The sequence below is a fragment of the Poecilia latipinna genome, unplaced genomic scaffold, assembly GCF_001443285.1.
Source record: "Poecilia latipinna isolate Pla-1442-1.1 unplaced genomic scaffold, P_latipinna-1.0 Scaffold881, whole genome shotgun sequence".
NCBI lineage: Eukaryota > Metazoa > Chordata > Actinopteri > Cyprinodontiformes > Poeciliidae > Poecilia > Poecilia latipinna.
Window position 1 is genome coordinate 111,891 of NW_015113497.1, and position 27,848 is coordinate 139,738.

The 27,848-nt window shown below is 37.1% G+C and overlaps 1 protein-coding gene across 1 annotated transcript in view; it reads right to left on the bottom strand.

The window, feature by feature from the left end:
* Positions 1-27,848, bottom strand: part of LOC106957149 (pro-neuregulin-3, membrane-bound isoform-like) — a 143,813-nt gene that overhangs the window by 105,860 nt on the left and 10,105 nt on the right. The window contains exons 3-4 of the mRNA XM_015048404.1: positions 10,114-10,187; positions 4,118-4,120 (exon numbers count right to left, since the gene is read on the bottom strand). The gene's annotated coding sequence lies outside the window, so the exon portion shown is untranslated. The remainder of the gene's footprint in view (positions 1-4,117; positions 4,121-10,113; positions 10,188-27,848) is intronic.

A 27,848-nucleotide genomic window follows, 5' to 3' on the forward strand; every position in this document is an offset into this window, starting at 1 on the left:
CACACACACACACACACACACACACACACACACACACACACACCTAGCGACAATTTGAAGAGGCCAATTAACCTGACAGTCATGTTTTTGGACTGTGGGAGGAAGCTGGAGTACCTGGAGAGAACCCACGCATGCACAGGGAGAACCAAATAACTCTAAAAAAAACTCTAAAACAGTGAGCACAGCTTTCATCTCTCCATCACTTGTAAACAAAAATGGAGTGGCATCAGATTTTAGCGGTAGTAAGATTTCTCTGTTTTTGGTAAAAGACCATGAGTCATTTCTCCCGCTAGCGCTAGACTCACATGTTTGTTTTAGCTGTATTTACCCAGAATTCCCTGTGCAGTAGTCCGTTTACTGCTCCTGGTCTGTTTGGCTTTCACATACGCATCCAAATCACATCAGATTTGAAGCCTCGGTTCAGACTTCAACTGAACCGAGACCGAGGTTTTTAGGAATTTGCTTTTTTGGTCCACATCAGAGTTTGATTATGCATTCACACCTCAATAAATGGACTTTCTCGTCAAAGGAAGCAGCTGGATTAAAGCAGACTGAACTGGGCTGGTGTGGATGCACCCTGAATCTGCCCTGGCTCATGAGGCCAACAATCGTCTCTGTATGTTGTGCTGAAAAACTAAAGACGGGACACTCTCTTTGATTTGCTAAAAGTAAATGGAATATTGTCCCTACTGTACAAATGCTCTCAGCATAAAGGTGGGAATTTTCTAATAATACAAACCCACAATATGATATGAGTTACAGTAACATTTCCTTTCCCTGCGGGGTTCACAAAGTATTCTTCCCTGGATTGAACTGAACTGTGTTCTTGTACACAGCGTAAGCTGCTGTTTACTGAAGAGCTCAGACCGAATAGCTCATATCTGAAACTCTAATCCACTTCCCACAACTGGAGTGTCTGCTGTACAACTCTGTGACATGACTAAGAGTGTACAAATGTTTGTGTCCACTCTATATGCTGAAGATCTATGCTTCATACACCAGTTTGAACTCATGGCTTTTTCATCGACTGCTTTTTTTTTCTCTCCAAACACCCACACCATCTATTAAGCCTTACCTCCTTGTGACATTATATGAACAAATGTCTGATGCCATATTGATTGGCTAATTTTCTGCAGGTCAGGAAGTGCTGCAGAGCATCGCCTCTGACACTCAGAGGTGCTTCTTGTTTTGCCCGGGGATATTTCAGCTTACACAGCTTCTTTTTTTAATAACGAAACCACAGAACAAAAATGTGCATGTGTGATGAAAGCTGTAAAAGAACCACTAACAGAATGCTGAACGGAGCTCATGTTGAACTGTTATTATCTCTGCAGTTATGGAGGCATGAAACCTTAACCACTATCATATTTTATCCCTCCTTATCTCATGGATTCACGCATGTTGCACAGTGTAAAAGACAGCCTCTTGCTCAAAACTGGACTTGCATGATTACTTTAATATTACATTCGACATGCAATTCATGCAACCTGTGGAATGAAAATCTTAAATATAGCGTGAACTAAATTTGCCTTCCAATTTAAAGCTCGAACCCTTTTTCCTGGTCTACAGGGAGTGAAGCAGTGCAGACACTTCAAAAAGAGCAGACACTGATTCTGAGTCTGTCTCTGCATCATAAAGACACTCCGTCTCGGCTCTGAGACCTTCAATTCCAAGGGGTTGAATATATTTTTCCAATGTGGGTGAGACAATGATTGCACAAGGGTCCTGTGAGATGATGAAAACAGTAAAGAAAGATCACAAAGTGAGGTGAAGGAGAGAGGAACCGCTAATCAAAGAGAATATGAGTCAGAGCTCAGTCTCATCTTGAATACTGTATTATCGTGTGAAAGTTCTTCAGTTGGTTAAACAAACCAGCAATATTGCAGTTTGAACAACGCAGAGCTGCTGACAACAAAAGATTGAAGTTGTTTGCACTGTGAAAAGCTTTGACGTAGAGCATATAGAGATGACATCAAACGCTTCTGCTGAACCTTTGATGTATACAAGGAAAGCCCGACTAAACCTCTGATCTCTGACGGCGAAGGTGACGAGTCATGTTCTGCCTCTGCAGGTTTCAGAGGTAAACGGACCAGAGTCGGTACTGTCTGCTCTGAGTCAGCGCTCAGCATGAGGTTAAAATCAGTCTTTTCAGAACAAATTAGGTTTCCTCCAACAGGCAACATCTAAGAGTGTTTAAACTTTAATCAACAAAAAAATGTATAAAAATTCACCTACACCAAGTTTTACAGACAGAACTACAAAGGAGGATTAGCATTACTGAAACAAAGGAAATTATTCTGACTTTAATCTTACAATTGACATTTTTCTTAGAATTCTGATTTTAGCCTAGCGCCAAAAAAATGTTGTTGTTTTTTTAACTGCTGTGTTCCCAACAAGCAAATTTATTTTAGAAAATGTCAGATTGCACAACTATATGGTGAATGGAAATGCATCTTTTTCCAAGTGTGTGTTCTGATTCAATTCAAGAAGTTCATGGCTCAGTCTGCTCCTGGGATTTGGAGTACAGATTCAGGAAGAGAAGGAGAAGAATACTTCCCAATGCAGATCCCCCACCTTCAACTAGACCTGTCACAATGACTCACTTTGTTGGATGATAAATTGTCCCGGAATTTATTACAATTAATGATAATATTGTTGTTTTAAGACCATTTTCAAGTAACATAATGGTAACAGCATAAAAAAGCAAGAACATATTCTCAAAGATTAAAAAACTTCAAATTCTAATGAACATGTAACACTGGAACTGGAATACATTTTCAATATCAAAAACACATAAACAAAACAGAAACAACAAATAAAATGAATTAAGAAGTGTCTGTATATTAAAGAAGGGCTGGTTATGACCAAAACACCAGACTGAAAACGTTCATCATCCAGGTTCTGGTAGAAAGAGAGAGAAAAGAGGAAAAAATGATAAATCATGCAAATGGAAATGATTTGAGTTTATAATGGGATTAATTGGTTAATTGATTATTACTGGCCTCCATTAAGCATCTCAGACTTCTCATATTTTTGCTGCAAATCTCTGACTTTATAATATAATCAGGAAAACGTACAAGTTCTTTTTTCTCATGAGAATGAATTACAAAACACCTGATTTAATATTGTAAATTTTACAATATTAAAATGTAAAATTTACATGAATCCATTTCCATGTATTAATTTTCATGTTGCAAATGTACAACTTTCTGTAATAAGAGTATCAAGATTTTTTAATTATGTGAATATTAATGGCAATCTAAAAATTTCTGGGGTTATTTTTTGTTTGTTTTTTTTGGTGGAAATGTTCTCCTCTGTGGTCAATTATTATTTTTTGCCTTTATCCACAATGGCCCTTATACTCCATTGTATACTCCAACTCACTTTTCTTTCTATCTCGCTATATCTATTTTTGCTTGACTTAACATTCTCAAGCCTTTTTCTGCTCATCTTTTATTCAGCATTGCTTTGATAATTGGAAAGCAGAGTTTTTCAAAAAATAGCTGCAGAATTGCTGAAGTGCGAAAAATTCCTTTCAGTGGTTATTTTGTCAGGGGAAATAATATTTCTTCCTTTTTTTATTCCTGGATGTTGTTGTATTAGTCCAGCTATGGCAGGCCTGATGCCCCCAGAGAACCTGAGGCAGTGTGATAACCTCTCTCTGAAGACGTGGCTACCTTCATCCTGCCTCCCAGGAGACCACAGCGTGCCAGAAGTACTTGGCAGAGATCGTTTGCCCTACCGCTGAACTTTTTTTCTTGGCTGGCACAATCCAAAATCGAGTTGGTTTGAGGGCCGCATCTCTTTGTGTTTTGGAGATGACTTGGACAGAGAATTGGAGGGTTGAGGACAAAATGTGTTTTGACGACAGGATGGCATGTAGGAGGTTAGTGGGAGACGGACGCAGGGCGAGAAGGCTGTCTGAAGGGAAAGAGAGGAACGGTGATATCAACACTGAGGTGAGCTGGACCAGGAGACACAGAGGTAACCCAGGAAATTAGGATCTGATTAACTGTCAGCAAAGTCAGGGAGAGGGATGCTGTGACAAGATTATCTGAGGGGCGAGGAAAGAAGAGGAGTGCAGTCTACCACTCTTCTTTGCCAACTTTGCACTTACCAACTTTTTGGAAGCAGCAGGTGGTTGAATAAAGAAGGGAAGAACAGAAGGGAAGAAAAAAAATAAGAGACAGGAAAAGAAAAAAGATGTTACTGGAAAAAAGAGGCAGCAAGTTTGCACAGAAAGCTGACATCTGAAAAAAACAATCCTTTGCAAAAGTATGCATATTAACTTTGTCACATCTGGTTTTAGTACAAGCAAAAACGCTGATGTATGTTGTTTAGGTTTTAATGAGACCAGTGAACAGACAGGAGCACTTAACTGTGAGACGGCAGAAAAAATATATTTCTGTGATATAATAAGCAATATGAAAATTCCCATTTTTTTGGTAAATAGATTAACCTCAGACTGGATGGTATGTGTTTTGAATAGAGTTGACTGTTATGTGTTTGTAAATATTATAAGATGTTTAACTGGTGGAAGGTGTTGTGACGTTTAAAGAGAGTCCAAAGTGTAGGGAAATATATAAACTACATGACATCGGTAAGTATCGGTTATTGGCCATAACAGCAGTATTCATTTCAGTTGTCAGCCCAAATTTTCATATCAGTGCATCCCTAATTCTAACATGAAAATGCATTCTAAACTATTTCAGTGTCGCCCTTGCTGTGTGTTCAGGGTTCAGTTCTGCTGGAAGGTGAACAAACACATTCAAGTCTTTTGAAACATCCAAGTTTTTTTTTTTTTCGAGTATTGATCATCTTCAGCTGTGTCCATTTCCCTTCACTTCTGACCAGCTCCTCTGTCCCTGCTGGAGACAGCGTGCCCACATGGGAGCAGTGTATTCAGATTTCTGTATTGAGGGAAAAATGTTGAATCTTGGGTCTCATCTGACAAGTCCATTAATTCTTTAAACCTTTTTTTTTTTTTTCAGACTTTCTCGCCACTCTTCCACATCGACTAGGTCTGTGAAGTGTGCAGCTAACAGTAGTCTTGTCACAAGATTTTCCCATCTGATCTGAAGCTCCTCTGAAGCTACCACGGGCCTCATGGCTGCTTCTCTGGGGAATGTTCTTCCTTCCTGCCATGTCAGCCATGGTTTGCTACTTTTGCAGTAGGATCTTTCTCTTTCCGTTTCCAGGTGATGGATGGAAACGGGTTGCTGTTTTAAACTTTCTTTCTGACAAGTTTGTTGTTAGTCTTGAGTGATGTTGCTGTTGTTTTAAGATGTTTGTTCTGGATTTCAGTGGCAGTGTTTCCATTAACGTCTTTTATGTGCAATTTAAAATATCATGTTAGAAAAGATTGATGGAAATGGCAAAATAAAAATAAATAAATAAAACATTGGCAATTTCACAAAAACGTTTTCAAGCTAGCTTGAGGTGGTTTTTGGTTTTTCTGGAAAAAGAGCTCATCCACCAAAGGGTGGTGAGGCTGTGCCTTACCAGGGGCACCAAACTCAGGTCCGAGCTTGTCCATTTTTCTGAGATGTGTGGTCCATGGCAGTTTCCAATGTCTTCTTCCTGTTTATTACAACCATGTTGCGTCCTCATGACCACATTACGCTTTGTGTAGCCTGGTTGATTCACCCCAAGTCAATACATGGAAACACGGCTAATTCACTTTATTTCCTTCTTTGAAAAATTTGCTCAAAATTCACAACAGTTGGATTCCATCGTATTTAAATTTGATGTCTGGAAACGTCTCTGCTCTACTCCCCTCACTTGTCCAAAACGACCAAGAAATTTTTTTTTCTTATTTTTATTTAGGTTGTGTCCAGTTTGACACTGGATAGAAAACCGTTTTTGGGTTCATTTATTTGAAAAAATGTTGGCTGTGTGCCCTCCTCCTTCATTTGCTCATTGTGAAGTTGTGACAGTTTTCTATGTTCTCCAGTGAAGCACTGAGGCCTTCATGGAACAGTTTGATTTATACTGAGGTTAACATTCACAGTTACACGACTTCTGTAAGTCATTTACTGCTTTGGGTTTCTAATTAGGGGTATAAGATTAAAAGTGGTTAGGATAAAGATGGATCCACAGTTTTCAGATGTTTAATCCTAAACAAATATGCAAACTATCATTTTCTCCCCTCTCTACTACTTTTTGATAAAGTAGATAACTGAAGATTCTGGTTGTGAATAGATCAATAGGATGCAATAAGAACAGCTTCAGTTTTTAATCAGCATTCTGTTTGGATCGGCTGATGATGATGCAACAGCTGCAGAGCGGTCTTCCTTTACCGTCTTTTACCTAGCAGGCCCTTCTTTAACTCTGCTTTTCAGGCCCTGAGTGGCTGAGGAATGACTTTGCAAGTTTGAACAATTTATATGAAAATCCGACTGAAAAAGTCCTCAGGTTTGGGATCCCCAGAAACGATTACCATGTTAGGCAAGAAAACCAATTTAAGGTAATGGTAAAGATGTGGTTAGTCTTTTTTTCCTTCTCCCTCTGGAGTTATAGGTCTTCTAAAAAGTTTTAATAGGTGGACTTGTTTTGTGAATTGCAGAAATAACTACTTTTTTCTCCCTTTAATTTGCAAGACCAGGTAAAAGAAATCCTCCCGTCCGAAGCTGGAAGACACTTCCCACTACAGCTCTGTCTTTATACCAGTGACTGAAGACGACTCACAGATCTTTTTTACACTGCAAGCTTACAGTACTTTTGAAAAGTATTCAGATAACTCAAATGTTTGAAATTGTGGTGCATTACACCACAATTTTATTGTTATTTTATGCACTAGATCAACCCAACGTAGCAAAAAAAATTTTCATTTTTGGACAAAACCATCAAAAACATGCTATGCATTTATATATGCCCACATTTTACTCAAATACCCTTAAATAATATGCAAAGTGCTGCACATGGTTCCACTGAGCTCATGCGTCAGAATGGCCCACTTAAAGTCCAGGCCTAAGTCCCATCAATCAATTGTATGGTTGATTGATGGTGACTCATGGATGAGTTTCTCTCTTGCTGAGACATCTGGCCTGTAATCCTGAAAATGTCCTTCAGGTGATAGAAGGCCGACTTTGTGACTGTCTTTATGTGGCTCTGAAGGTTCAGGTCAGAGGTCATCACTACTCCCAGGTTTCGGGGCTGATTGCTGGTTTTTAGTTGTAATAACTGAAGCTGTGTGTTGACTCTTGATCTATAACTCTATAGATCTCAAGGTCCAAAGATAATAACTTCATTTTTATTTCTGTTCAGCTGGAGAAAGTTTTGGCCCATCCACACATTTATCTGTTCTAATCATCTCTTCAGTGATTGGATGGTTCGGAGTCAAGTGATGACCTTGTAATGTACAGCTGTGTATTATTTGCATAGTTAAGGTAGTTTGTCTTACTTCCTGTTATAACCTGAGCTGGTGTGAGTATGTAGATATTAAATAAGAGGCTCTAGGACTGAACCTTGGGGTACCTCTTATGTGACTTGAAAGGTTTTTGACAAAACTTAAAAATAGCTTTTCAGAAAAGTTATTGATCCAATATGACTCATCTTGACCTATTTTGCAAGGAAGTGTACAGGGAAAAAAGTGATTCTGAAACTAATAGAAATGTATCCCAAAATACTTTCACCTGTAATTACAGCAGAAGATGCCTGCATTGAATATGGCAGCACTGAATGAAAATAAATGCCATACTTTTTAGATTCTGAGTCATAAAAAGGTTTATGCTTTACAGGTAAAAAAAAATAAAAAAAATGTTTTGGGATCTCACATAAAACTCCATTAAAATACAGTAAAGTTTGTGATAGTAGCATGACAAAATATGAAAGAAAATTTAAAAACATTCTGACCAATGAGGAAGGTAACATGTTCATCACCTACATACACAGGCCAGTCGGTTGCTACACAAACAGAAAATGATGGGTGTCACTTGAGTGGATACCACCATTGCTCTAGGAAGCAATTACATTAATACTTTGAGTTGAATTAAAAACCTCATTGCAGCAGCTTCATTTAATGATCTGGAAAGTAAAGGATATTAGCAAATACCCAGTGATAACACTGGCAATGCATTTGCCACATCTAATTTACGCGTCCCATTTATGGCACATTGTCCTTTCCAATCAAGTGTTAAATAGAAAAATTAAATTTGAATATTAGAGCTCTTAGGGGGCTTTTGACATTGGGCAAATACAAAGTGCCTGAAGTATCACATGGTCATTTTAATGCTAAACAGTGTTATTATGGCATTGCTGACAGGAATCCCATGGATAAGACATTGTATTGCCACAACATGGGCAGGTTGAAGAAAGATTGATTTTCTTTTAAATGAGCCTGGAAGACCTAAGAAAGTCATATAACATTGATAAAGGGCAGGATGGTGAGAAATCTGTGTTCATCTCTGCGCTCTGTGATATTGAGAAAACCATGTTTTACAGAAGATAAAGCAAGAGGAAAGTGACCTTCATCTTAATAGCAGAAAATAGTTGGAAAAGAGATGAAAAAAAGCCAATAACCAGATAGAAACTCTCAGTTTTTAAAATGATGGGTGAGGAACAGACTTGCTCATACTGGCTTGGAACCATTGATAACTGCTTGCAGTTCTAGATGGTTTTTACACCAGAATAAGGTATTGAGCTTATACATGGTTTTTACACAAGAATCTTTTCCAAAATCAATATGAAAAGTTGAGATTTGCATTTGTATTCATCCCCCTTTAATCCGTGACCTCTAAATAAAATCCAGTACAACTAACTGCCTTCAGGACTTCAGCTAACTCACGTATGTATGATTTAATCTCAGTATAAATCCAGCTTCACTGTAAGGATTAGTGGGAAAACTGTATGATGAAGATCCAGGGAAACGGCAGTCATCCCTGACCTGTCCTGTTGTGGCACATCAGGCCAACGATGGCTTAGTGATGGAGTTTGAAGCAGAGTTAAGTTGTAAAACAACATCTGAAGCTGTGGAGATGTCAACTTTGTAAAATCCATCATTTGAAAATGGAAAGAGTGCAGCAGACCCGAGATAAAGTTCAGATTTATGGCAAGCCACCGTCATAACCCTACTCTATGTGGTAGAGTGGAAAAAAGACAGTTTTTGTTGAAAGAAAGCAACGAGTAGTCCTATTTACAGCAAACAAGTGAAGAAGATGCTCTAGTCAGTTGAGACCAAAGTTTTTATGTGTACTTAAAACTAACACTGGATAGCACCATGGAAACAACATTTCTATGGAGAAACATGGTCGCGGCATCAGCATGATATGTGGACATATTTCTTTCTGAACGGAGTGGATGGAAAGGAGGGGCAATACTGGAATAAACCGAACGTAAGGCCACAAAAGATTTTACAGTGGTGGAGAGGAACCGTCAAGGAGCACAGCTGTGGATCTTATGCTGAAGTTTGTTGAGGCAGGACTGATTCCTGGACTATCAGTGGATAGTTTTATCTGAAGAAGCCATGGCAAATAACTAAAGCATATTCATCTGGTAAAATGGTTCAGTCAAAACCTAAGACCTAAATCCAGTTGAAAATTGATGTTCACAGACTCTCTCCATCAAATCTGACAGCTAATTTTGTAAAGATGGATGGGCATAAAGAGACACACCTAAACTCTTTTAGATATTTATTTTCCTTAAACTTCACAAACATGCACTTCCGTCAAATAAAATCCCAGCAAAAACAAACAAAACTTAAAGTTTGTGGTTGTAAGTGCTACAAAATCTGAAAAAGTTGACTATGTCTGACTCTGAGCTCCCATTAAAGAAAAATAACTTCCTGACTTGTTTGCTGCCGAGATGATTCATTGCTTTTAGAATAAATATCATACGCATTTGCCTATATGCAAAAAGATTTAACAGTGAAGGCAGTTTGATATCAAACACATTTCTATTTATACCATCTGACTAAGTGCTTCCGTAATAGCTGTCAAGCTGCTTTTGCATGGCAGAAGTGAGAAGTCAGTGGTTTCGGGGTTTTCAAACATGTCAGCGCAGAATTGCGAGCATTTAAATTTTTTCAGTTGCCCTATATAGTTTTATTTTTCTGCTTCTGTTTGTTTAGATGTTTAAATTATGTGTTGATGCAGAGAAAACACAGAAGCCTCTTACTGGGGTCTGACAGGATGGAGTCCGTCTTGGGCAGGAACTGGTCACACCGGATTCCTTGGTAGCCTTCACGACACCTGGTGGACAAAAAAAAACACAGTTTCTCTTTGAGACTGGAAAATCTCCACAAAACCTTCCTCAGAGTGTTTTCTGACAAAGCAGTGGAGGTTTTTTTAGAGACAAACAGACAAGGCAGGTATAGATAAATACAGAGAAGCAAGCAGTCTTTCAGGGCACCAAACTTAACAGGAGGAGGTTGTCGTCGGTCAGTGAATCTTAAATCCAAACACCTTGTTCAGGAGAGAAATTCAGTTCAATGACGTATATGATCACAAAGGGAAAACACAAGTTATTGCAGGCCAGAGTCTTTGAAGGGCAACGATGGTTTTAGCTGTGTCCTCTCTAAAGATGTTCTCTTGACACTTTTATTGAATTGTGTTGTGAAGCAGATGTTCAGGGTTGTCCATAATGGTTTTTATTTCATACAGAAACCCTTTTTCAATTTTTGATTCTAAATTGAAAACAACTGAACAAAAAGTATACAGACCTTTCTCTTTCAAACAAGAACATATTTTGTATTTTTAACAGACATAATATCCTTTAAAATGAGACAATTTTTTTTGATAGCAAGATACTACGCCTGTATTACTTTCCTAGCTCTGGCAGTTAAACGTTCCCACAGGAGAGGAAGTTGCCTCCTCATCAAGCTGATTACAGAAGATTTGCAACATCATCTTTCTGGAAGCACTGAAGGTCCTACTAAGTTTCTTCAAGAAATATAGTCAGACTTATTTCAGTTTCTCCTGAAAGACATAATCATGTCTCTTTCACTTTCTAGATGAAATAAATGTTCCAACATGAAGTCATTAAGCAGTAACACCAGCTCTGCCTCCTCAGCCTCTAGTACATCTCTGGTACAACCAGCATGTACAGAATCCACAGAGTTTGTTGTAGTGGAAGTCTGAGACGAACACAGTGAGAGGACAGACCCCCGTGGGGCTCGGGTGCTGCTGGCCACCGGGTCGGACACATGACCCTCCAGTTTCATAACCTTTAGTCTCGTTCAACTCAGTGATGCTGAATCTGCATCGAAGAGATTTAACCCCTCCAAATGTACGTCAATAAATAAGGGCACATTCTGAGGGTTTTCAACAGTCCTCTGAATTTGAGTGGCAAATTAAGAAGCAAAGAATAACCATTAAGTAGCTAATGAGTTCTGAAATGTACTCAGTCTGCCCTTCAGAAAATGTCTCTGAAAAAGTGTGTTCTTTAATAAATGTCAGCTCAATAAATATCTCCTGATCAACATATAGAAGCCTGAGTGAGGAACAGGAACACGGCGCAGGTTTAAACGAAGTTCGCCGTGAAGCCTCGGCTTGTTTGCATATCGGTCGTTGCCTCTGGCTGTTTGAACCTTCGCCTTCCCGTCTCCTTGCTGTGGAAGCTGCAGGTCTCACGTATGGAAATGGACTTAATATGCAGTCTGCTCTGTTTTACTAAGTCTCAGATCTTACCTCTGCTCAAACTGTTTCTTTATTTCACCTCTTCATTTCTTTTGGCTTCACAAACACGTCTAGATTCAACTGCACTGCATTTCAACAAAATACAATGTGGCTTTATTTTACCAGATAAAGAAAGAGAAGACGTACGTCTGCCCTGACAAGACCCTCAAACACTTAGAGATTCATTTAAGAAAACAACAAACACTTTGAATTTGATATTTCTTTCAGAATGGTAATGACAACCTTTTTGTGATCCATCCATGGCGAGTGACTTTTAATCACATCAGCTCCAGCTGGCGAAGAAACATGAACACAGATGAAAGGATATTTGGAGAGACACAAGCTGATAACAAAAGCTGTGACTTTAAATCTGAGTCCAAACAATAGCCATAGAAAAGATCCTTATCTCATAGAACGTTAATGCAAAATGCAAAGATAGAATGCTAATCGATCACAAAATCCCTGCAAGAGGAGGGGCGACACCATCAAAGTGTAAAAGTAAGGCATTTAGAATCCACTAGTCATAAGAAACAAGCTCTCACTATAAATACATTTTATTTTAGGTCAGCGGGGTGGAGAGCAGGTGAGCAACATGATAAGGACTCAAAGAAAAAAAAAAATATCTGTGCAAGCCAAAATTTAAGATTTAAATTCAAAGATTATTTTATAAAAACTCAATAACTCTACATGTGAAACCCCCCAAAAAACTAATTGTATTATTAAACCCCTGAAGTCCCAGCACTAGCTTGTAATTACAGGTTAGCAGTATAGATTTTAAGTTAGATATTTACATGCAATGTATAAAAACATACTTTTTCCTCACTGACTGACATGAAATCAGACCAAAATCTTTGTTTTTTTTTTCCTTAGTAAATTAGGATCACCAACATTTTAATTAAAGTTTTTTCTGCTTCACTGCCAGAGACACAAAATAAAGGAGCAGAATCTCGTTATAAAGTGAAGTAGTATTTTTGTTATGAGATTCAAAATGAGATATTAAAATACATTCCTCTGACAGATTACAACTTCTCACTCCTTCTAGATTACAAACATCCAACAAAGTACTGCCGTTCTGTTACGGCTTTTCTTGTTTAGACAAGAACATTTTTTTGGTTAATCTGTTAAAACCAGAAAGTTTGTAATTATAACAACATACTGGTGATGCTTCCCTATTAATGCCATAAAACAGAGACAGATAATTTTTTATACTATCTTCAAAACCAGAAATTACAATCATACTTAGAACACTTTAAACAGTTGATGTTGACCATTTGCTTTGTGAGCTTTCTAATGATCTGAATTTTGCTGTGATGGCATAGTTACTTTGAAAAAGTAACTTTAATCAGATTACTGATTACTCCTTGAAAAAGTAATTTAGTTACTTTATTGATTACGTGATGTGGAAAGTAACTAAGTTAGATTACAAATGTCTTTATTAGTTACTTTCCGAAACTGCTAACAACCCTCCACCACCTCAAGATAAAAATGACATTGAGTTTTGCCAATACTTACGCAACTGCAAGTTATTTTATAATCATAAGATCAGCCATGTATCTCCACTTATAAAGTTGAACATAATCTTATAATAAGGGGAGATAGTTCAATGGTTGCAACCGTCCAACCCCCCACCCCCAAAAAACAAAAAACATTTATTCATATTTTTGTTCTTGTGTGTTCCACTACTGTCTGGAAAACTCTGAAAAGGATTTTAGAGTCTCGCTGTTTGCAGTTTTCTGGAACAGCAAATATATTAACTTGACATTAACAAAGACACAGCAGGACGAATGTGGAAATGATGGACAGGGAGAGTCTGACTGAAACTACATGGATGTCAGTCAACTCCTTCACATTCAACACCCCTAGTTATCACCAATGGTGCTGGTTTATTGAGCAATTACTTTTTCACACTGGACCAGGTTCATCTGAATGACTTTCATCTTTTATTTATTTATTTTTTGATCATTAAAATATTTAAGCTAGACTATAGAAAGTAATACCAGAATAAATCTGGTATAATCTGGTAAAATCTCGGCATAGTGTTTGCAAAGAGGACATAGATATTGGTCGGGTGGATTTGGTGGAGACACACACCTGCCCTGCACAGGGTGATGGTTTGAGCATTTAAAAGGTGGTTGTCATTTTGTTGTTCTTCACTAAACAACTGCTGTCATTCATTTTCATCTCACCGTTCCTAGCAGATGGAGACTCTACATTATAGATGTTAAGAGCAGGCTCCTGTTTTACATGTTTTCCGTTGAAACCAGGATGTCACTTCGTAGCAGTCAGGTAATACAGAGTGGTAGCTGACATTAGTTTCCTAAAGGCACCAGCCCACATTAAATTCACAATAGAACGAGTCAGATTTCAAGAAGAATGCTAAACACCCACTATGGTGACCCAGGGGGATGAACTGACTGCTTTCCTTACTGCATAAAAAGTTTTTCTTTGTCACATCCATCAGGCCACATCACCTGGCTGACAGATGATATCAACCATGCTGCTAAAAAGACCTGAAAAAAAATCTTACAATTTGTCAGAATGTCTGCATAGCCTCCCCCAAACCAAGGTAGTTGATTTCAGCTGTTAGAGGCTCAATATGTGCAGGAGCAGGAACTCCACATAGACACAAAGCTCTATTGCTTCATAGACACGACTAAATTCAATTTAGCCTTTGCTTGAAGTTCAGTAGATTTCTAGACAGTGAACTCCTGACTATTGAAAGTTCTACTTCACATGCTACTGGCTAATGTTTGGACAGCAGCCAGTCCAGGAGCGTCGTCCATTTGCCTCAGCACTCATTGGTTTTACACCCAGAGCAAAAGACAAACCAGACTGTAGATGTTAGCTTCTTCAGAAGAGCTTAGATGGTTTCTACAAGACAATGAATTAATAACAATATACATTACAATAAACATGTCACCAATTTTATACATACTGTACAACACGTTGGTGCAGTTAATAGCTGTTTTTAAAGTGCTGTATTACTAAATTGACATCAATGTCAATAGATAAAACATCTGATAAAATTTTCAAGAATTTCACCAGTCCAAGTTTCCACTGTTTGTATTAAATTATATGGACAGTGTCTGTATAATTTGGTGTTCGAACACCAAGGCATATTTGTGTTTAAACAGTTAAATAGGCTGTTACAATCGTGGGTCTTCATGGTCTCTAAACCATTTTATTACACCAAGTCTACTGCAACTTTTTACATTAATATGTTTATTGACAAAGATTAGAAAAAAATAATGAAGTGTTGGTGTGAAGGATTACATTTGCTAGCTCTGCACTTTTTAATGATCACTAGTATCTTTAACTTTGAACTGAACAAAAATACTAAGCATCCACGGGGAGATTACGCAAATCCAAACAAACTATCCTCAGTCTGGACTCAATCCCGGGACCCTCTGGTACTAATAACTGCACCATCATAATTCTAACTAGTAGGCAAGCATATTCTTCTTATTACATGACCTTAAACACCAATAAAGTCCTAATTCTAGTATTATCATGACTGTTATTTTGTCCAACAAACTCTTTTCTTTCTGAAATTTCTTTTCACACATTTCACACACTTGGTATTCCTAATGGAAAGGCACAGAAGGGGGAAAAACTATTCTCAAAGTTAAGAAATGAAAAGCTGATAATAGGTGAGAGTCTGTTGAAGGGTATGAAAGAGTTGCACAGTCTCTAATTAGCAGCACAGTCATTAATTAAAGACGAACAGAATTAGAACGCCCAGGGAGGAACGTGTCTGAGCAAAAGGTTAAATGTGAATCTTCTTCAAACCTACCGAGCGGAGGCTAAATATAGCCCTAGTGTGTGCACACACATGCACACACATGCATGCACACACATGCACACACACCCATACACACGCACACACCTGTTCGTCAGTGAGTGTATCTGATCATAATAATATCAATTTAAATTTGATTATGATTTTATTTATGTTTAAGCTTTTTCAGAAAGTCAAAAACTGTTAATTTTTTATTAAAATGAGGAACTAAATTCAAATGTTCATTTCCATCAACTTTTTTAATGCAATACTTCAAAATGCGCTTGCATCAACATAAAAAATGTAAGAATGCTTCTGATGTAACTTTTCAGCACATTGTCAGGCTAAAGGGTGGATATATTTTATGGCTTTTTACCAGATTATTTGGCAAAATTTATTAATGCAATGATTACACATGATGTGTGCATCAGTAGGAAACACGACAGCATGCATTCATCATTTCTATTTTCTAAAATTAGCTATGAGGAAATTTGTCTTGTTGGATTTATTCAAGGAATGACCATCACCATCAATTAAAAGGCCTCTAGTTGGAGGAAATATTAAGTCAGGCAATGGAAGTTAACAATTGTCGCTTTTTATGTACTTTTTATCTTGAATGTCAGAACAGACCACAGGCATGCTCTACACACACATGCTGCATGGAGTTTTTCTAATGTACATTTGGCCAATCCAGAAAGACAGAAACATGTCAAATGAAGACAGATTTCTGAAATGTCCACCTCTGTAACCTGGTTTTTGCAGCACTCTGCCCGTGGTGGTACAATATAGAAGACATTCTTCTCAACAACACGATTCCACTCACAGACAGTAAACATGTGATCCAAACAAAACAATGAGCCAAGCAGCATTGTCATACATCAAAAGTAGCAGTAGGGCTTCCTGTAACTGCCGGTTGGGCCACTTTAATACAGTCCAACTCCACAGCAGTTTGGCTCTCAACAGTCTATTAAAGGAATATATGCCACAGTGCAACGGTCAGACTCTGACAGGTTAGTTCAATGTTCTTCACACTTTGGGCCATTTTCTCAGCAGAGGCTTCGCTTCAGAACAAGTGACCAAAAAAACAAAACAAAAAAAAACAAAGGAAAAGGAAAGGAAATGGTTGAATAGAAGCGTTTTCCTGTTGTGAGTGGAGCTGTAAGTCAATTTACTCAGTGAGAATTTGTGTGAACAAGATTCCAACAAAATTCAAAATTATTTTTGGCTTAAATATTTTACATTTTTTTAATTTAGTCCCTTTTTTTACATTTTGACTTCACAAGTTATTTCTTAATTCAACATTGCCTAGCCTAGTTCAACACTGCTAGTTCTGTACCTTCACATCTGGAAGAAAATAATAATAATAATATGTACCATTATCAATACAAGCCAATAACAAATTGAAAGGAGATATAAGGCTCATGAGTTTAATATCTTACTATACAGAGATTTATAGCTCATTAAAACCTAAATATATTCTCGTTTAAATGAGAAAAGTCGTAACAGTAAGATGGAAACACCTCATCGGATGTTTGATGTCATGTAGAAGAAACAGTGAGGGGACATTTTTACAAGTTTTGTATCTTGTTATATTGAGAGAGTCGCAAACAAAAAAAAGAAAAGTAGCTGTGAAGGCTCCAACACTATGTTCAGCTAGTCACAAAAACTCTATCCCGTTTTACAAATAAAAAGTTTGGTAAATCTCAAACTACTTTTTGAAGAATCTGTGGTCAATGTAGAACAATCTTGTTTCATCCTGGTAAATCTATTTATTTTAGATTTTGAAATAGAGGTGAACAAATGCCAACCAGGAAGCTGCAAAGCAGATGCTAATGTTAACATCACCAGCGGCTAATGATTCACAATATTCTGACAGTGTTTACAAATTAAATGTATCATAAACGTCACTCTGTGAGGGTTTTCTTTCTATTAAGTTTAGACTTTTTCCAACATTTTTAAGTCAGAATGTTCTGGCTAGCTCATGAAGTTGTCTTTATTTGTTCATTATGCTAACACATAACAAGCCAAGAATGACTTTGTTACTTTAAAGTCAGACTCAACAGATTGTCAAGCTTTGGTGTGTTCACCGTTTACATCATTATACAAAGTCAGAGGCAAAGCAACAGGAAATTCTTCACATTGTCCAAAAACTATTGTGGTGTTTCAATATGGTGAAGTAATGTGCCATTCCTTATTCTTGCTCTGGCACTAGGGGTGTTACTCTAATTAAGGATAATCATTTCAAACCTGACAGGATGGATCAAAAACTAGAAAGATTTCTTCACTTGCCAAGATTTCTTTTCTTTTCTTTCTTATTTTTGGTTCAGTCCTAGAAATATTTATACTCTTTTCTAAGTTTGACATGTAACAATAAAAAACATTTTCTATGAGCAATGTATGAAAGACAAAAGCAGACAAAGCAAATATTCTTTGAGAAGATTTAAAAGCAACCAGAGCAATCGCATCGTTTGATGTATCCAATGCAATTCAATATGTCTGCTGGGCTTTAATAGCAACTTTCTGCTTGGTTTGTTTAATCAGACCTGCAGAAAGCCAAATACAATTGGCAGTCCACACCTCAGAGGCAGCCTGAGATGATTACTTTTCAACTTTAATGACATTACGTATCACCAACCCGTATGCGTTTCCATTTATTCCTTCCTCTTTTGATGGAACATTTTTTTTTTAAAAAAAGAAATGGAAATCCAGCTTTGTGCGGTGGCAGGGGACGTTTCTTCTGTCATTTGCCAGACGTTGTGATTGAAATGAATCTGGGTTGCCATGTTTTTGCCTGGTAGGTTATGGGAATCAGGCAGAGTGTGATGCTACGTTGTTCCTGTGTAAAAGTTTTAAACCACCAATTATTTCTGAACACTATTCTGTTAAGCAGTCACGCTTTCTTGTAATCTTTTGAAGTGGACTGGATCTATAATCCTTTAAGCTTCCTAAAAACCACACTGCTAAAGGGAACCCAGTTTGTTTTGTAAATCTCTTTTTTTTTTTTTGCCAAATGTGACCTGATCTTATGCTAAGCTGATTTAACACAAGAGTTTGGTCTGACCCAGTATACAGTTTCCAACCCTAATCACTGGTTAAACTATGGACACCTAAGGCACATTAAGTGGGGTCATTTATACAAGCTGGGCTTCTGTTACAAATGTAGATAAACCTCAGTCTATATGAATTCAACACGTTGGAATGAAACAGGACGTAATATGAAGTGTGATGCTCTGAGACCTCTGGTGGAATCAGCTGCACACTCATCCTCCGACCACTTCCTGTCATCTTTTTCATGGTTTTCACCAGTAGTAACATCTGGTTGTTGATCATGTGACTCGTGTGATGTGAAAAAAAAATTTCCATTGCAGTTTTGCAAAATTCATTGGCAGTATCTTTTCAGTACTGCTGAAAAAACACTTCTTCCTTCCAGAATTTTTTTTTTTATCAAAAAACATGAAGTGTTTTTGAAACTGCTGTGTTTCCATTAAGCAGATTTATTTTTGTCATTCAGTTTGTGCAGGTAATGGTACACTCTACAGGTAATGGAAATGCAGCTATGGATAGCCGTCCAGAATCTGATTTGAACTGGGTGGGTGACAGACACAGGGGCTATCCCAGGGGGCCATTCAGGCAAGAATCACCATCAATTTCATCTCATGGAAAAGGATCAATAAAGTGTGATCAGATCATAAAGTTTAAAAACCTTTGTTGAAAACTGAGAAGATTCCCATTAGTTTTTTCTCTAACCAAAAATATTCGGTCACAATTCTATTTTGTTTCATTTCATAGTTCCCAGTTTGAAGCAAAAACAATGGGTGTTTGTTCAACAGGTTAAGAACTATCCATAAAAGATAAACTGTATCTAAGAGTCAAAATCTATACACTTGAAAATCTGCAACGACCTGAAACCTGAGAGATGAATCATTCCTCTGCTTTATGCAAGCTTTTCAGACAGCATCTCTTTAGAAATTCCCTTGTTGTTGCTAAAATTGTATTTTCTCTAAAGTATTTTTTCTTTGGTATTTTAAAAAAAGAGTCAACAAAATAAATGATTAAAAAATACATCTTTGTGATAAGCTGCAGGTAACAAAGTGCCTAAAGATCCAGTTTGATTCTTTGCAAAGTTTTGCGGGTTTTTTTATGACCTGAATAATTCATGGGTCAGAGTGAAATCAATTCTAAAGATACTTTCCTGTGACAATGTTTCAGACCAGAGGACACAACTGAAAATGAGTGAAGAGACAAGAAACTTTCAAAGAAACGTTGAAAAACCTGGAGAAGTCTTGATCAAGACCCGTTTGACAGAAAAGTACAAAGAACAAAGGGATGCCTAAAGACTTTTTGTCTTTAAGCCATAAAGACTAGAAGAACGCCAACAGCTCAAGTCAAATAAACAAGGATGTTTACAGAACCTGAGATCTTACAGCGCAGTCATAGCTAACCTACATGTTCTTGTTAAATAAATGATTGGTTGACAGATTCCCTCCACATTTCCATGCAAGGTGTTAGTGCTTTTTTAAATGAGTGCTTTATTCAGATATTGACATTTAAGAAAAAAAAAGTCTTATTCTCACCAAATGAACTCTGAAGTACTATTAGACTCTTGAATGAAGTAATAAATAATAATAATAATAATAATAATAATAATAATAATAATGTCAAGAAGAAGGCATTTCCTTGGCAGGTAATTTAAAAGATGGTGAAGTTGGATCTTCTGCTGCCGAAGTTTACCTGGCTTCTGTTACCTGGTGCTTTTGAACCAGACAGTCATTACACTGAAACTAATGTTGAGAAGTTTTATTTAGCTAAGCAACTAGAAATGGGCAGATTTTTGTCTCCACTGTTCCTGACCAGTCAGGAAAATTTAAGAATGTTACATTTTTCCCCCACTGGGATTGTCCATATCGCATTATGCTGACAACATTTTTTTAGTCAAAAATATTAAGTAAAGATTTGAAGTTTTTCGTTTTAAGTGTCAGTAGGGTGACAAGACAGTAAAGACGAGAGCTGCAAGCAGAACTTTAAAAGGTAAGTGTTTTTATGGAGACATGTAAAGTTGTTCTTCAATACTTTGCAGTGTTGGTCTGTTATCAACCACACTGCATTTGGAAATGTTGGCAATCTTTAAGAAACTTTAGCTAGATGAAAGTCTACAGTCTCCAGACCCACAAAGGTTGATGTTTACAGCTAGTGACACTAATGGTGCAAATCGCTAATATAAGTGCTAAAGAAAGTTTCAGAGGTCAACTTTAAATCATTTTGTCTTTGATTCAAATTAGTTTCACAACAACTGCTCTCTGACAAATCAGATAATATTAAAGACAAATTTAAAATTCACAACTGGGTAAAAAGCAAATGGATGGTAGATTATATACACACACACATATATATATATATATATATATATATATACACACACACACAGAGAGAGAGAGAGAGATATGGAGTTTTGAAGACTGCCGAGTCCTTTGTGACGACTGAGGATCTGCATCTTCACATCCCAGACGACCATCTTCTCTTTCCATGGGATGAGGACGCAGACCTGCAGGAGGGTGTTGGGCTCCCAGCATGTGAAAGGTCTGACCTCGAGGAGGGGGTGTCAAGAAAAGCCTAGATCCCCATGCTGGAGATTTTAGTTTAATAGTAAAACTAAAAACCTAGAGGTTGGAGTCCTTGTCAAACGGTGTTTTTGACTAAAGTCCCAGAGGGTTAGAGCCCCAGTTAAACAACGTTTAACTGAAGTCCTAAAAGGGGTGCGGGTTTTAATGTTTTTATCTTTTTTAATCTTTTTCAAAATGTCTCTCTTTCTCATTGTTTATTCAATGTCACATGCTGTTTTTATTTTAATTATGTAAAGCACTTTGAAATGCCTTGCTGCTGAAATGTGCTATACAAATAAAATTTGATTGATTGATTGATTGAATAGTAACAATAAATAAAGTTACCTTTAAAATTATTTACACAGGTAACATCAAGACCCAACAGTAGAGTCAGACTGTAATAAAATTAATCTTGTTGTGTGTGTTGTTATTGTGTCCTGCAAACTTTGTTTTAATTTTACTTTTTTCTATTTAATCATAAAAAATCATAGTCAGGCAGAAAGAGAGTTATGAAACAGGAACAACAGGCTGTCTGACAAAAGAAGTAGTAAGTTTCCAGCCTGCATATGTGTAAACATAGTTCAGACTACTCCTTATTTCAGAGCATTAAAGGGTTAAAGAATAAAATCAAAACATTTTGAGTAATTGAATAAGACCTAAAGTAAAACACTTAAATTAATATTGGTTTAATTATAAGAATACTTACACTTACTCTTACACTTGTGGAAATACTTGCAAGTAAAACAATAAACTGTAATTTTGGTATCAAATAATTACAATAATGGATTATTCTTGGTTTCTTTTCAGAACACCGTCTGTAATAACTCGCAATTATGATTATAATAAGAGTAACTAAAATTCTGGTTATCATAATACTATAAATGAATGCTGAATCAAAAAGAAACTTAAAAGGTTGTAAATGTGATTTTGACATTGAACTTGAGATTATGTAAAATGTGTAACTGCAATTAAAGATCTCTGATGTTGTGTTGCAGGTCGATGGTAGGTGAAAGGATAGGGGAAAAGAGGAACCAACAGGAGAGCACAAAGGACCAACGACTTATTTTGTAACAAACTGAACAACTTAAACTTTCTAAAGAAAAGGTTGGGCAGGCAACAGACGTAGGAGGTCTGTTGAGCAACCATCAGTCATAAGATCAGACATCACGTCATGTCTCCAAGACAGTGATGGATATGAGATCATCTGTCCAAGCAGTCAGCTAATAAAACAAGCACAGCAACAGTGCTAGCCAATGCAAACACATCAAAAGGGTGGATAAACCCTATAAAAGGTGAGTGCAAAAGAGGAACCTTTGGTTGGATCCTACAGGCAGCTTTGAGCCAAGATAAGATGGACAAAGAACTCTGCAGCTGAAGAAGAGCTGAGGCCACAGAGCAGAAGACTGTTCTGCGCACGAGGACCAACCGGTCAGCCGTCAATATGTGGCTTCAAATTGCACTTCTCTCATCAGCTGGATTCAGACCGCAAAGACAAAGACCAAGGCAAAGATGAAGATAAAGACAAAGGCAAAGACAAAGAAAAAAGGCAAAGAACACCTCTACACCTCAACGGACCAGAAAGATCATGAGATGAGGAGAAGGGAGCTACAGACCCACAAGACAAGAAGCTGAGGACCGCTACGCACAAGAGGAAGTCACCCTAAGACCCGAGACCTGTTGCTCTAAGTCAGTACTCTTCATGCCAGCACTCAAGTCCTGTGTGACCTCACCATCAAAGCAGAGACGAAAGCTCATCAGACCTGCAGAGATCCCTGCCTTCGTCGATCAACCTCCTCCTCTTCCTGCTACAACACCTCCTTCATCATCAGGCCAGTTCTGGGGTTCAAAATGCCAAACTCCATCCGTCTCTCTCAAAGGTTCCCTTTTTTAGTTCTCAATGTCAGCATTAGGGAAAGATAGCCTAGATGATTGATTTTACTTATTTGATTATTTCTGCTACTGATTTAAGCTGTAGTGACCCTTGCAAAACTGTCTTACTAATAAAATAATTAGCATTAAGAAAATCTAAAAGATGTTGTGGACATTCAGTTAATGAGTCACCTTAAAGTTCTTTGATGGTTGTTAATTAGCTATGAAGTTTGATTCTGGGAGGAGAAAGTGGAAAATGTTTTATAGGTTGCTTTTAGCCAAAACTAAAACAACACCCTTGGGACTCGCCCGAGTCACTAAAACCAACCTGGTTCATTAACAAGTGCACATTGTAATAAAAAGAGAAGGAGCGACCGTTAACAGGTGTGCCTTGTGAAGCTAGTTGACTGTAGGCTGTTCAGTCTGGCTAATTCACGGGGGAAAGACGGGTGGGGCATCTGGATGGAGGTCATCAGAAACCAGGCGAGTCTTTCTTGACGCCAGCTTAATCAGAGTTTACTTCAGTTCTGGGCAGGGTAAATCCCAGCAGGTTTAGGAAACTCAATTCACCCGTTAGACGGAGAGCTGGTAGCACATCTCCCCCTCTCAGAAGGGGAAGTAGAAAAAAAAGGGGAGGGGGGTTGTGCAACAACAACATATATATCTTAAAACAGATGTGTTAAAAGCAACACATGTTGTGTCCTTATTGACACAACTAATGTCGTTTTAACACAACTATTGTGTCATTGAAATCAACAAATGTGTTAAAATGTGTCATTTTGACACATTAGAATGTTGTGTTCACACTAACACATTGTGTGTTAAAATGAACACAAATGTGCATTAAAGGTAATAAAATTTTTTGTGTTATTTTTTAACATCTGTTCTAAGAGAGTACCATGCCACATTTTTTTCAAAAAAATCTATCTTTGTTGTGAGAAAAAAAAATGTAGTGGCTTTTTATTTAGTCAATTTACCTGCAATGTGCAGCAACACATGCACTATGAAGATTTTACTGACTCCAACATTTTTTGCCATCTTTTGAAAAGGATGTTAAACCACAGGAATGTTGGTCTGTTTTGGAAAAGTAACTTTTTAAAACTGTTCTTTTTTTTTTTGATTGCAAAATGACTCTTTTCTAAGTCACAGTCAGGCCTCTTCCTTAAAGCAATTTGTGCCATAGCCAAATGTTAATTTTGGAATTCACCATTGCAGCTTTTGCTAAGCACTTTTTTTTCCCACTGAATATTCCCCCGGTATATCCAAGTCACATAAGACCATCTTCACCAAGGCGTATTTTATTATGCCATTCTATTAAAAGACATCATTCATGTCTGATATCCATCTTGATAGAAACTGGAAATACCCTTTATACAGAGATAACGTCCTAATAAGAACTTTTATCTCTTTTTCATGTACCCATCTATTTTTCCATTCCTTTGATATTTCTTCCTTATAAATATTAACACCTGATTACTTGGGCCACTTATCTCTATGCAAAGTAATTCCCTCTAGGTCTCTTTGATAAGGTATCAGATGGTTTGCCTTTTCTCCTAACAGATTCAAGGAATATCTCCCTATTATATCTAAGTTTCGTGGTTCTTAAATCACCCAAACCACTTGTTATCTCTGCTTGTGACAAGAGACAAGTCTTTTAGGAGACTAGAATCCATGCAGCGCCATTTCTTAGAAAATCAAAATCGAACCTGTCAGACGTATCTTGTCTTTCCAAAGTTTTAAAGTGGAAGTATTTTTTCCACTTTCCACAGAACAAAAAGGAAGCACCTTGGGAATAAAATGAAATGCTGATTACAAGCACAAAGAACTGAAGAACATTTAATAGAAAAAAAACAGAGGAGTGAACGCCATTTTCTTTGAGAAGAGGACTGAAAATTTCTCTACCAAAAATGGGAGATTTTTGGTAGAGAAATGTTTTGGCAGCTGTAAATATTCTGCATATGTGCCATGACAAAAAGAAACCACTTTTTTAATCTGTATTTAAAATGCTAAATTAAAGAGTAATATATATTGTTTCATTACAAACAATATGATAGAGTACAATGTGTTTAGGTTTATTGTGTGTCTTAATATAATGATGAGCTGAAAATGTCCATTAATTACAATGGCATTCAAAGTTATACACCTTAAAGTTAATTTTAACTCAGCATTGTCTTTTCACACAGCTGATGCAGCAGCATGTGTAAATAGATTATCAACAAGTGATTTTACAAGATCTACCATCAACAGTCAAACCATTAACTTGATGTAATTATTATGCATCTCATTCTAAACAATGCAGATGCTCTATCTGCACCAATAAAGGTTTTCCTCACATCAGCATGTCTGGTGCTCCAACAAAAAACACTTTTTGAATAAATTTATATTTTCACAGACATTTATAAGCTATAGCATTACATTTTAATCTCCAAGTGGCCAGGTGAGGAGATGAGATAGTATTGATATACAAACATGCTCTTTCAAAATGTTCCCCATTTTTTCATTTTTAGAAAAAGCATTTCAAATATGTTTCCTGACACAGAGTGCCTTGGTTAAGTAGCTATACTCTATATATTTTAGATATTTTTCTTACACTAAAATCACATTCTCTGATTTTTTTAATGGGGACTTTATGTGCTTCACTGCCACAAAGTAGAGCTTAGTGGTAAAGTAGAAGGAAAAGAGAAGTTTTATTGATAAATAATCTGACATGTCCCATGGATGTTGTCCAAGACCACTTCTGAACCAAGACACATTTCATCTGTTAAAAACACTTCCACTGTCAGGATTGGGGTTTTTCTGTGTGTTTCTTTGGTTTTCTGTGTTCTGTTGTGTCTCTGTATTGTCCCGTCTGCTCCGATTGTTCCCAGGTTCTCGTTCCATGATTACCCTCTGTGTATTTAATGCCACCTGTGTCGCTGTGTCTTTGTCGGATCCTTGTCGAACCTTGTGTAGCAGTGTCTAACATTGTCTAACAGTGTCACATCTAGTCTGCGCCTTCAGATGTTCCTTTGTGTTTCCAGTTGCTACCAGTTCGTGAGCTTTAGCCTTCTGCTCGACTGTGCTGCCTGGTTTTGGAACTTTGTTATGGATTATTATCATTAAAGTCATGATTTTTCATCACTCTACCTGGGTCTACAGCATCTCCCTCACCACCTCTCACCACAGCTCATGGCATGCACATGAGTTTAGATTAATTCCAGAAAGGATGTTGGTGCCTAGTCTGAATGGGTAAAAAAAAAGAAGTTTGTTTTAAATCAAATTATTTGTGCACTGATTATCATTTAATTACAAAAAAGAGGCTTTTCTAAAACAAATTGTGTTTCTCTGAAGATTTCATCCTTTCAGTTTCTAGAGTCACAGTAAGCAAAAACAACAACAAAAAACCCAAAAAGAAGTTGCACCATTATTTCTGACCCAAAGCCCTCAAGCTCAAGACCAACTGGATTCAAAATTTCATAACAAGGAAGAAAACTGATTTCATGGAGCATTTCAAAACAACTCACATGCTGCAAACCAATTATTTTGCAGGTACAGCAGCAGTTTAGAGGGAAAATCAAAAGCCAAACAAAAAGTGACAAAAATCAACAATGTTATTTTAGCTAATGATAGCCATTAGCCAAAAAAAAGAAGCATTAAATTAGGAATTGGAATGAGAAAAAGAAATATTACCAGTACTGTTGGTTATTATTTTAAGTAAGAAAAACCCTGAAGAGATCCTCCCCACACAAAGGACAGGCCAGAATACAACCACGTGTTTTCTACAGGCAGTGTGGAGAAATTTGAGTTTAATCAAAACATACCGGTGGCAGAAAAAATATTATTTCACAGTTATTGCAGTTCGACATAAACTGCTTCCTGACAGAGGAAAAGATGTCCAAATCTTCATAGAAACAATTATTATCTTTAATAATGTCATATCTGACATCTCTTATTCCCAATAATGACTTTTGTTAACTGCAGGACGGAAATATGAGAATGTGTAATCTCCATGTCTGTATTTAAAACATTCTCTGACACTGGACTGCTGGTAGTCACTTTGGTTACATAAGTTAGTGTACCGATACTTCCACAGAGCCATTTTTTTTACAACGCCTTATTAAACAAAATGTTATATAAAATTACTACTTTTCATTGAAGCTGTAATTCTTGAAATACCAAAAAGTTATATAACCAATGCAAAGCAAATGTTCCAATTTTAAAGAATACCAAAAATATAAGGATGAATCCATCTCACAGAGGAAAAGTTTCACAGATTATTACCTGGTTTAAAGACTCAATTAAGTTCTACTGCAGTTTCTGTACAGCGCTTACAAACAGCTCGTCATTTGTACTCTGACACAAATGCTGCTACAGGACAGATTTAGGGTCCGGACACCACTCTAAAAGTAGGAAGTGGACTATAGCACAGGGCATTCTGGGTAAATACAACCATAACAAACATGTGTTTAGCACTAGCAAGAGAAATGGCTTGTGGTCATTTCCCAAAGATAAGAGAAATATTAGAACCAATAAACTTTCACCCCACTCCATTTCTGTTTACATTTTGTAATGAACAAAGTTGTGTTCAGTGTCTTCTTCAGAGGTTTCTGTGTCGTTTCCTTCAGTGGTCCTTGGTGTAGCGCCACTACAGGCGAGGACGGGAACCACACCAGATGAAAATGTAGCAAAAATATTACAAATATTGCTACATTTGTAATATGTAGTAACATTTACAAATTTTGCCAATCAAACATTGATTAGCATCAAAATGGTTCCCAATCAAAATGAGTCTTCCGGACTATCAAGTATTAAAATACCCTTAAAATCTCTTCATGGCTTTTTCAGAGCTTCTGTAAATGGGTACTGTCAGGATAAACCTTTATTAGTCGACTCTGGCATTCAAATGGACAACAACTCAAGGGATACTATTTTTTTTTTCTTCAAATTCAAAATAATTGTGTCAAAAGTAGACAGGGTGCCAAGTTTAAAGAAACCACATTAACCAATATA